This window comes from Miscanthus floridulus, chromosome 19, assembly GCF_019320115.1.
Source record: "Miscanthus floridulus cultivar M001 chromosome 19, ASM1932011v1, whole genome shotgun sequence".
Lineage (NCBI taxonomy): Eukaryota > Viridiplantae > Streptophyta > Magnoliopsida > Poales > Poaceae > Miscanthus > Miscanthus floridulus.
In genome coordinates, this window is record NC_089598.1 from 107,936,255 (window position 1) to 107,943,696 (window position 7,442).

The 7,442-nt window shown below is 44.6% G+C and overlaps 1 pseudogene; it reads right to left on the reverse strand.

The window, feature by feature from the left end:
- Window positions 1-2,720: 2,720 nt before the first annotated feature.
- On the reverse strand, window positions 2,721-6,762 carry LOC136527470 (protein LAZ1-like; annotated as a pseudogene).
- Window positions 6,763-7,442: the final 680 nt, after the last annotated feature.

Below are 7,442 nucleotides of genomic sequence, written 5' to 3' on the forward strand. Positions count from 1 at the left end.
CTTGCAGGGCACATCCTGAGGAAACCTGCTGTGCCATTTCTGTGATTACACTGCAATGGTTGGATGAAATCATCTTCGGGTATCAGCAAGATTCCCATGCAACTGCCTTGCTTGCTAAATTAACCACAAGTCCTGATGCCGTACCCAATTTCACCATTGACAAGGGGCTACTTAAGTTCAAGCAACGCATATGGGTCGGCAACAACCCTGCCTTGCAGTAGAAATTGATTCAAGCATTGCACAGTTCGCCAGTGGGGGGACATTCAGGCGCGCCAGCAACCATCAAACGCATCCAGTCGCTTTTTGCTTGGCCCGGTAGGACGAAACTTATTACTGCCTTTGTCTAGAGCTGCCCAACATGTCAGCAAGCCAAACCAGAACGAGTCAAATATCCAGGGCTGTTACAGCCACTGGCAACTCCTTCGGCTGCATGGCAGGTTATATCCATGGACTTTGTTGAGGGTTTACCAATTTCTCATGGATTCAATTGCATTTTAGTAGTGGTTGACCTCTTCTCCAAGTACAGTCATTTTATCACTTTGAAGCATCCATTTAGTGCACTATTTGTTGCTAAGATATTCATGCAGCACGTATATCGTCTCCATGGTCTTCCAACAGCCTTAGTGTCAGATCATGATCGAATCTTCACTAGCCAGCTTTGGCGTGAGTTGTTCCGTTTGGCAGGAGTCGACCTTCGTCTTAGTTCCGCATATCATCCGCGGTCTGACGGACAAACAGAACGAGTGAACCAATGCATGGAAACCTTCCTCCGCTGTTTTGCTAATGCTGCTCCGAGCAAGTGGTTTGATTGGCTCCATCTTGCATAATACTGGTATAATACAACTTGGCATTCGGCAATTAACAGATCTCCATTTGAAGCCTTGTATGGTCAGTCTCCCAGGCAGCTCGGTATTGATTCCACCTCTACCTGCTTGATGACTGGCTTCAGCAGAAATCAGCTATGCAGTCTCTGATACAGCACCAGCTTAGCCGTGCCAAGAACCGGATGAAGACTCAAGCTGACAAGAACCGCACTGAACGTTCATTCAGCGTGGGTACATGGGTTTACATCAAGTTGCAACCCTATGTCCAGAGTTCCGTCGCAGCACGAGCCAATCAAAAGCTTGCTTATCGCTTCTTCGGCCCTTTCTTGATCACTGACAACATTGGAACTGTGGCTTACAAGATGAAGCTGCCGGATTCATCTTCCATCCATCCGGTGTTTAATGTTTCTCAATTGAAGGTGGTGGTACCGGTAACCCATACTGCTCAACCATTACCCTCTTCACTCGATGGTTTGCAGGTTCCTGAGCGCGTGCTGCAGAAACGCGTCGCCAAGGTCGGTGCCGATGTCCATCTTCAAGCTCTCATCCAGTGGTCAGGCATGCCATCTTCTTTGGCCACCTGGGGAGATATGGAGACTCTGCGCCAGCGCTTTTCACGAGCACCTGCTTGGGGGCAAGCGGGCTCTTATCGGGGAGGGGATGTCAGCACCCGTACCACTACATCAGCAACCCAGGAGGATAACGGGAACGACGACGGCCAGCCTGGTGTTCACGGCGACATTCAAGCCGAGCATGGGCCGCGTCGAGGAGGGCGTGACCGCAGGCCCAACATACGAGTCCATGGGCCGGAGTGGAAGTGACCGACCATCACCTGGCGAGAGTGCCGTGTCATCTCAGTATATGTAATCAGAGAGAGGGGGAGGATATCAATTATCAAAAACAACTTGTAATTCTACTCCACAATCACTCCTCTGTTCAATTCTAAGCTACTTCTCTGATCTACTTCCCTCGATCTCCTCTTGTTCTTCTACTTCTCGCATCTCTGTGCTTACAAAAATACAGACAGATCATTAAATTACGTCCTAATTTGGTGCCATATGTATTTTTTTATTTGTATATAATCTATGGCTTGTGCTGTTGTGCATATAGATCATCATCATTATTGCAACTAGTAGTAGCCCAAAAGTAGCTTTTTCTTCTTCTCTGATGTGCTTTTTGTGTAGCTTTTCTAACAAATTAAAGTAGTGATATTATGCGGTGTCATCTGCGTCAGATGAGCTCTGGATGTATTGTTAATCAGACAAACTTTGGCCGTGGTTTTTCTTGGGGTTCCTTGCAGTGTAGAGTTCATCTTGCACTTCGTATGTTGCGTGAGAGAGAACCATTTCACTTTACATATAACTGAAAAAGTGAAAACCAAACAGCGACGAAGCCAGCGGGGGGCTACCCGTGCTCCAGCCCCCCCTATGGCCATGATTTACATGGAGCCCGGGCTTAGCCCGGGCTACCGCCATGAGGAGGAAGAAGAAGGCAAGGAGGGACTGGAGGAAGAAGAAGAGGAAGCCAGCCCTGGCTTCGTCGATTCCTGGCTTCGTCGCTGAAACCAAATGATCGTCTTCAGTTATCAGGATACACAAGGAATTGGAAAGTAAGATGAAAGTGTTTGCTCTTGCAATCTGCAGCCTGTTCGCTTGCTCGTAAACGATCGTAAATTTCCAGCCGGGAATAGTGTTTTTCTCTCACACCAAACCAGCCAACAGTAAATAATCCACGATACGATACGGCCAACAGTAAATAACCCACAATAATCAACTCAAGGAACACTCAAGTCCATCATCCATTGTAGCAAAAGGAAAAGAAAAAGGTGTTCTGCTTTCTGCTAGTTGTGTTACCGCACCATAAATATAAAGCTAAACGTCACACGAGCATAGTATGACAACGGCCTGCTCTCTCGGCCTTGAGCCCGTGACCTCAGAATGAACAGTGAAAATGATGATATATAGCGTCAAAGCATGAAAACAAAGCAAATAGAGTGGCACAGCATCTCATGCCTCAACTTTAGAAACATCTATCTATTCTTTTGTATGACTAGTTCTAGTCTGTACGTAAGTACTTTACAAGGATGAAGTGGGAGCTCAGAACAGGCACATTGCTTCCTTCCAACACTTGCTCTAGGTAGGCCTGACATCTTAAATACAGGATCAAGGCCTCAGCAGCTGAAAGAATCAACAGACGACAAACTGATTGTTCATCTCAATTTGGCCGTGCTACAACATCATGCCAGAGACCACATCTTACACTTGAACCCACTGGTTCGGTTCTCATATATCACCACACGCCGACTCCTGTGACATTTATATAGTATCCCCACAGGTTGCTCTTAGTTGTCACTCCCTAGTAATCCATCTGTTCCCTCGGATCTCAAACCCACCTAGGCCATGGTCGCTGCTCTCTCCACCACTCTCTGCGCTTGCATAGCCTGATTTCCTGTGTTGCCTTCGTGCTTTCTTTGGGCCACTGTTGTCACTCAGGCTCCCATTCAGGAGCGGATCATCAATCCCACTGATGACCCTGGTCAAGGATGTGGGTGAACTGATGCAGCTATCGTCATTTGTTTTCTTCTTTCCCTTCTCGCGCTTTTTGATGTTCTCTGATATCATGTGCAGCTTTTCATTGATTGGTTCCACAGCATGGTTCACAGTAAACTTCAAGTCATTCACAATCTGCGAGATTGGTCAGATGAGATTTCACTTTGTCTGACATAGGAAAAAAATAGTAAATCAAGTAAAACAGATGAAGGTAAATGAGCATTCGTCCCCTTACGTATTCACCACCTCCAAGTACGACATCACGAACGCTTTCTTTTATGGCAGTGGAACACCTGACACGATCATCTGGCTGGGGAAGCCTAAACTTGGTTGGGCGCTCACTATCCTTGACTTCATCTGGATCTAGAGGGCAGTCGACAGAAGCATAGTCTCCAAGAACTGAAACATCTCCAACAAAACGATCACCAATTAGCTCGTATGGCTTCGCAGGGAAGACATACAGGTGGACAACGGCAGCAACACCCATCTGCATAGCACAGAAGACTGTTAGGGTTTACTTCAAATGAGCATGAACAATGCAAACATGCATAAATATTGACCTATAGAACATGCCCTCTTCAAACTACTAGCAGCAAAGGTTCCCATATGAACAAATGCTAAATAATGTATTGAAAAGGTAAGTTAACCACCTCTATGCAGATAATAAAGTCTTGGATACTTGACTTGAACTGCAATTCTTGAGCAATAGGACCTCTCAACAAACCCCAATTGAAGAGCAGTGCAATTGCTATACCTTGCCACCATGTTAAGAATACAATAGACTTGAATGTCAGAAACTTTGCAAGAGGCTTTATATGAGCTAACTCATCCTTTATCACAGCATAGAACTGAACGAGACAGTATAAGGCCCATGACTGACTGAAATTGAGAACCACAGCTGTGTAAGAGTACCTGGTAGACAAGTAAATAATTCAGTAATGGCAAGACAATGATTGTTTAATTCCTATGTCATCAAATGCATGAGCAAGTTGACCAATGCTAGACATATGTGCAACAGAATATAATAGGCAAACAGACGAGAGAGGGAAAAAGAACAGCAAACAGCTTATGTTTTCAAAAAGTGCAACTTAACAAACAATTTCTGAGCTATGTAATAGTATCCTAATACAGGATGAGGCATCTAAAGAAAAAAGTACGATACAGGATAAAAATGAGGCCCATAACCACCATAAATTAGCATGCAGAACGTTAGTTTGTGACTGAGTGTTATCAAATACATTCATGCAGCTCGTCAGAGTCAACTACCACGACACGGAACACCAGAATAGAGCACATAATCTTGACATATATGGTTCAAGAAAACAGCAAGTTGACTATAGGTGCAGGACAGCTAAATCTAATGATACACTACGTGATATATAACATATACATGCCTGCCCATAGTTCAAAGGAAAACGAGCATAATGCATTTGCATTTTAATAACTTCCAAAAAAAGATAGTAGAATGGGAACATGTAGCACAGATGAGACAAGTTCGTGCAAGGAAGCAAGGATTGTTGAGTATATGAAGTCAACTTATATATCTCTTACCCACAGTTCAACTTAAACTCTCCTTCACAGTACACTCCAAAGGCTTCAAGAATCACCGCAAGAATAGCACATATTGATTTTATTATCATCTGTCCCAAGGACAAGGAAAATGAGTTAGTTTGAATTTCCAACACGCTGCAAAGCCATTGTGATGAAAGATAAAAAGCCACATACATATTGAACTAGCCCAAATTTGATGACCAAGTAGAACCATTCACCTAGCGGCCACGGTTTCAGTATGTAGTTCATTGGAAAGGATGGTTTACATATCGTTGTTCAGATGCTTGACCTAAAAGTGGTGCAGCAGAACCTGAACCACCTTCCTATTCAAAAATTCAATTGTCTATCTTCACCACCTGGCATAAGTGAGTGCTGGTAGGCCAGATATGGATAATAACATTGGAATGTGAAGTAATAATTGAGAGAGGAGTACCTAAGCAAGCAACTAGATAGCGCCCAAACAGTACATAGCAAATGCCCTCATATCCATCTCGCATAATTTCAATATCCACACTTATTGATGGATATACCAATGAAAAGTACTGCAAGAGTTCTCATAAAATGTTAAACGGTATAGCGATGCAACAATTGAACAGCTAGATCTCATCCTATACTTGGACTGTAAATACAGGTGTTAATCTCTGGGATGAATGACAAAGCAGCAGCATAGCACCTTACCGACTCGACTGCATAGCACGGCACCATGAGAATGACGCCGACAAGAAACTTCTGTTCCTGATGAACACAGATGTGGCACGAATGAGTGAAAAGACCAAGTGAGGACACAGTTCAAACAATTTACCACATTGATTTAAAATTTTAAATAGCAAAGCGACACTGATAACATTCACAACCTCTGGGTTTTTGTAGGATGACAGATGGTTGAACAGCAAGTACAAGGACAGCGAGAAGGATATGATAACAAAAACACCGGCGATGATTGTAGCCCATAGAGGTGGTGTATAGCTTCCGAGAACCGTAAGCAATTGCTTGGCCAACTCCATCGCCATCCCCTTCTCACAGCCCCCCTTAACCGGTCTTCTCAGATTATGCTCCCTTTAGAACGAAATCTGTTCCAGGGTATGGTTCATAGAGGATCATAATTCACAACCCCTAAGTCAAACAGGAGCTCTCCTCTTGTTGAGCAGCCTGGCAGTACCAAGAATTCTGTTGTTCCACCTGATACTCTGGTCATTTCCTGCAAGCACCATATATAAATAAATAAAATATAAAAAGAGATAGAGATGACTGAACTCGGAGAGGCCTAGCCAATACAACCAGTCCTCTCCTCCCCATACGCCGTATGGATTTGTGATCACCTAGTCCTCAGCTACAGCCGGCGTGCGCCTCGTCTCCTCCGCTGCGCACACACGCCTCCTCTTCCTCTGATCCAGGTTAGGGCTGGACGCTGGCCGGCGGGGGGCTGGGTGGGTGGGGGGCGAGATTGAAGAAGAGAGGGAGGGGAGGTTGAAGATGAACATAGCAGGGGGCTGGCGGGCGGAGGTTGAATGAGCCCTTCCGTTGTATGAGCCCATGGCGACGGCGGCGAGCGGCGGCGCCGTCTTCGTCAAATTGCCAAGAACTACTCGTCACCGACGAGCAACTAGACGAAAGAATCAAATCAAAAAGAAGAGGGGCTAAACGAAAGGATACAAACCTATAGAATCGGATCTGAGCTGGAGCGAACCACAATGCAGGAGGGATCAACGAAAACCGACCACCGGAAGAGCAAGACTCCCTCCGCAATCAATCAGAGAGTCCCATCAATCAATCCGAACCAACTGGCGCACAAGAGAGAACAACAAAAAAAAAAAAAAAAAAAAAAAAACAAGCTTTGCCGGTGGGGAGCATGGATGCTGATTAATGCAGAGGATTAGGTGGCGGAATCGTAGTTGCCAGGGAGAGTGGGAGACAGGGACGGCGGTGAGAGAAATTCTTTCTCCTGCATCACATGCTCCCAACGTTCAGGTTTTGTTTGCAGTCGCTGTCTGTCGGGTCAGGCCCAGTTTAGTTCCATTTTTTTTTTTTTTTTTTTTTGCAAAATGGGCACCGTAGCATTTTTGTTGTTATTTAGTAAATAGTGTTCAATCATAGTCTAATTAGGTTTAAAAAGATTCGTCTCGTGGATTTCGTCTAAACTGTGTAATTAGTTTTATTTTTTATTTATATTTAATACTTCATGCATGTGTCTAAAGATTCGATGCGACGGAAAATGTGAAAAATTTTGCAATTTTTTTGAGAACTAAACTGGGCCTCAATCAGGATATCTCTCGCGCTCTCTGGTCCCTCTCATCCTGCCCTCTTCTTTTCTCCTGTGCTCTTGCGTTCGTTCTCTGCCAACTCCAGATCGGAGCCCCCAATTCAAATTTGGATCTTGAAATGAAGAATCTTTTGTTTTAACGAAAAATCTACCTGTACCAGGGTATTCCAAACTCGAAGTTTCATCAACAGTGCATCACCACGAGCCATCCATCAGCAACTGCATGCATATTATTATCCCTTTTCTAGAAAATGAGTA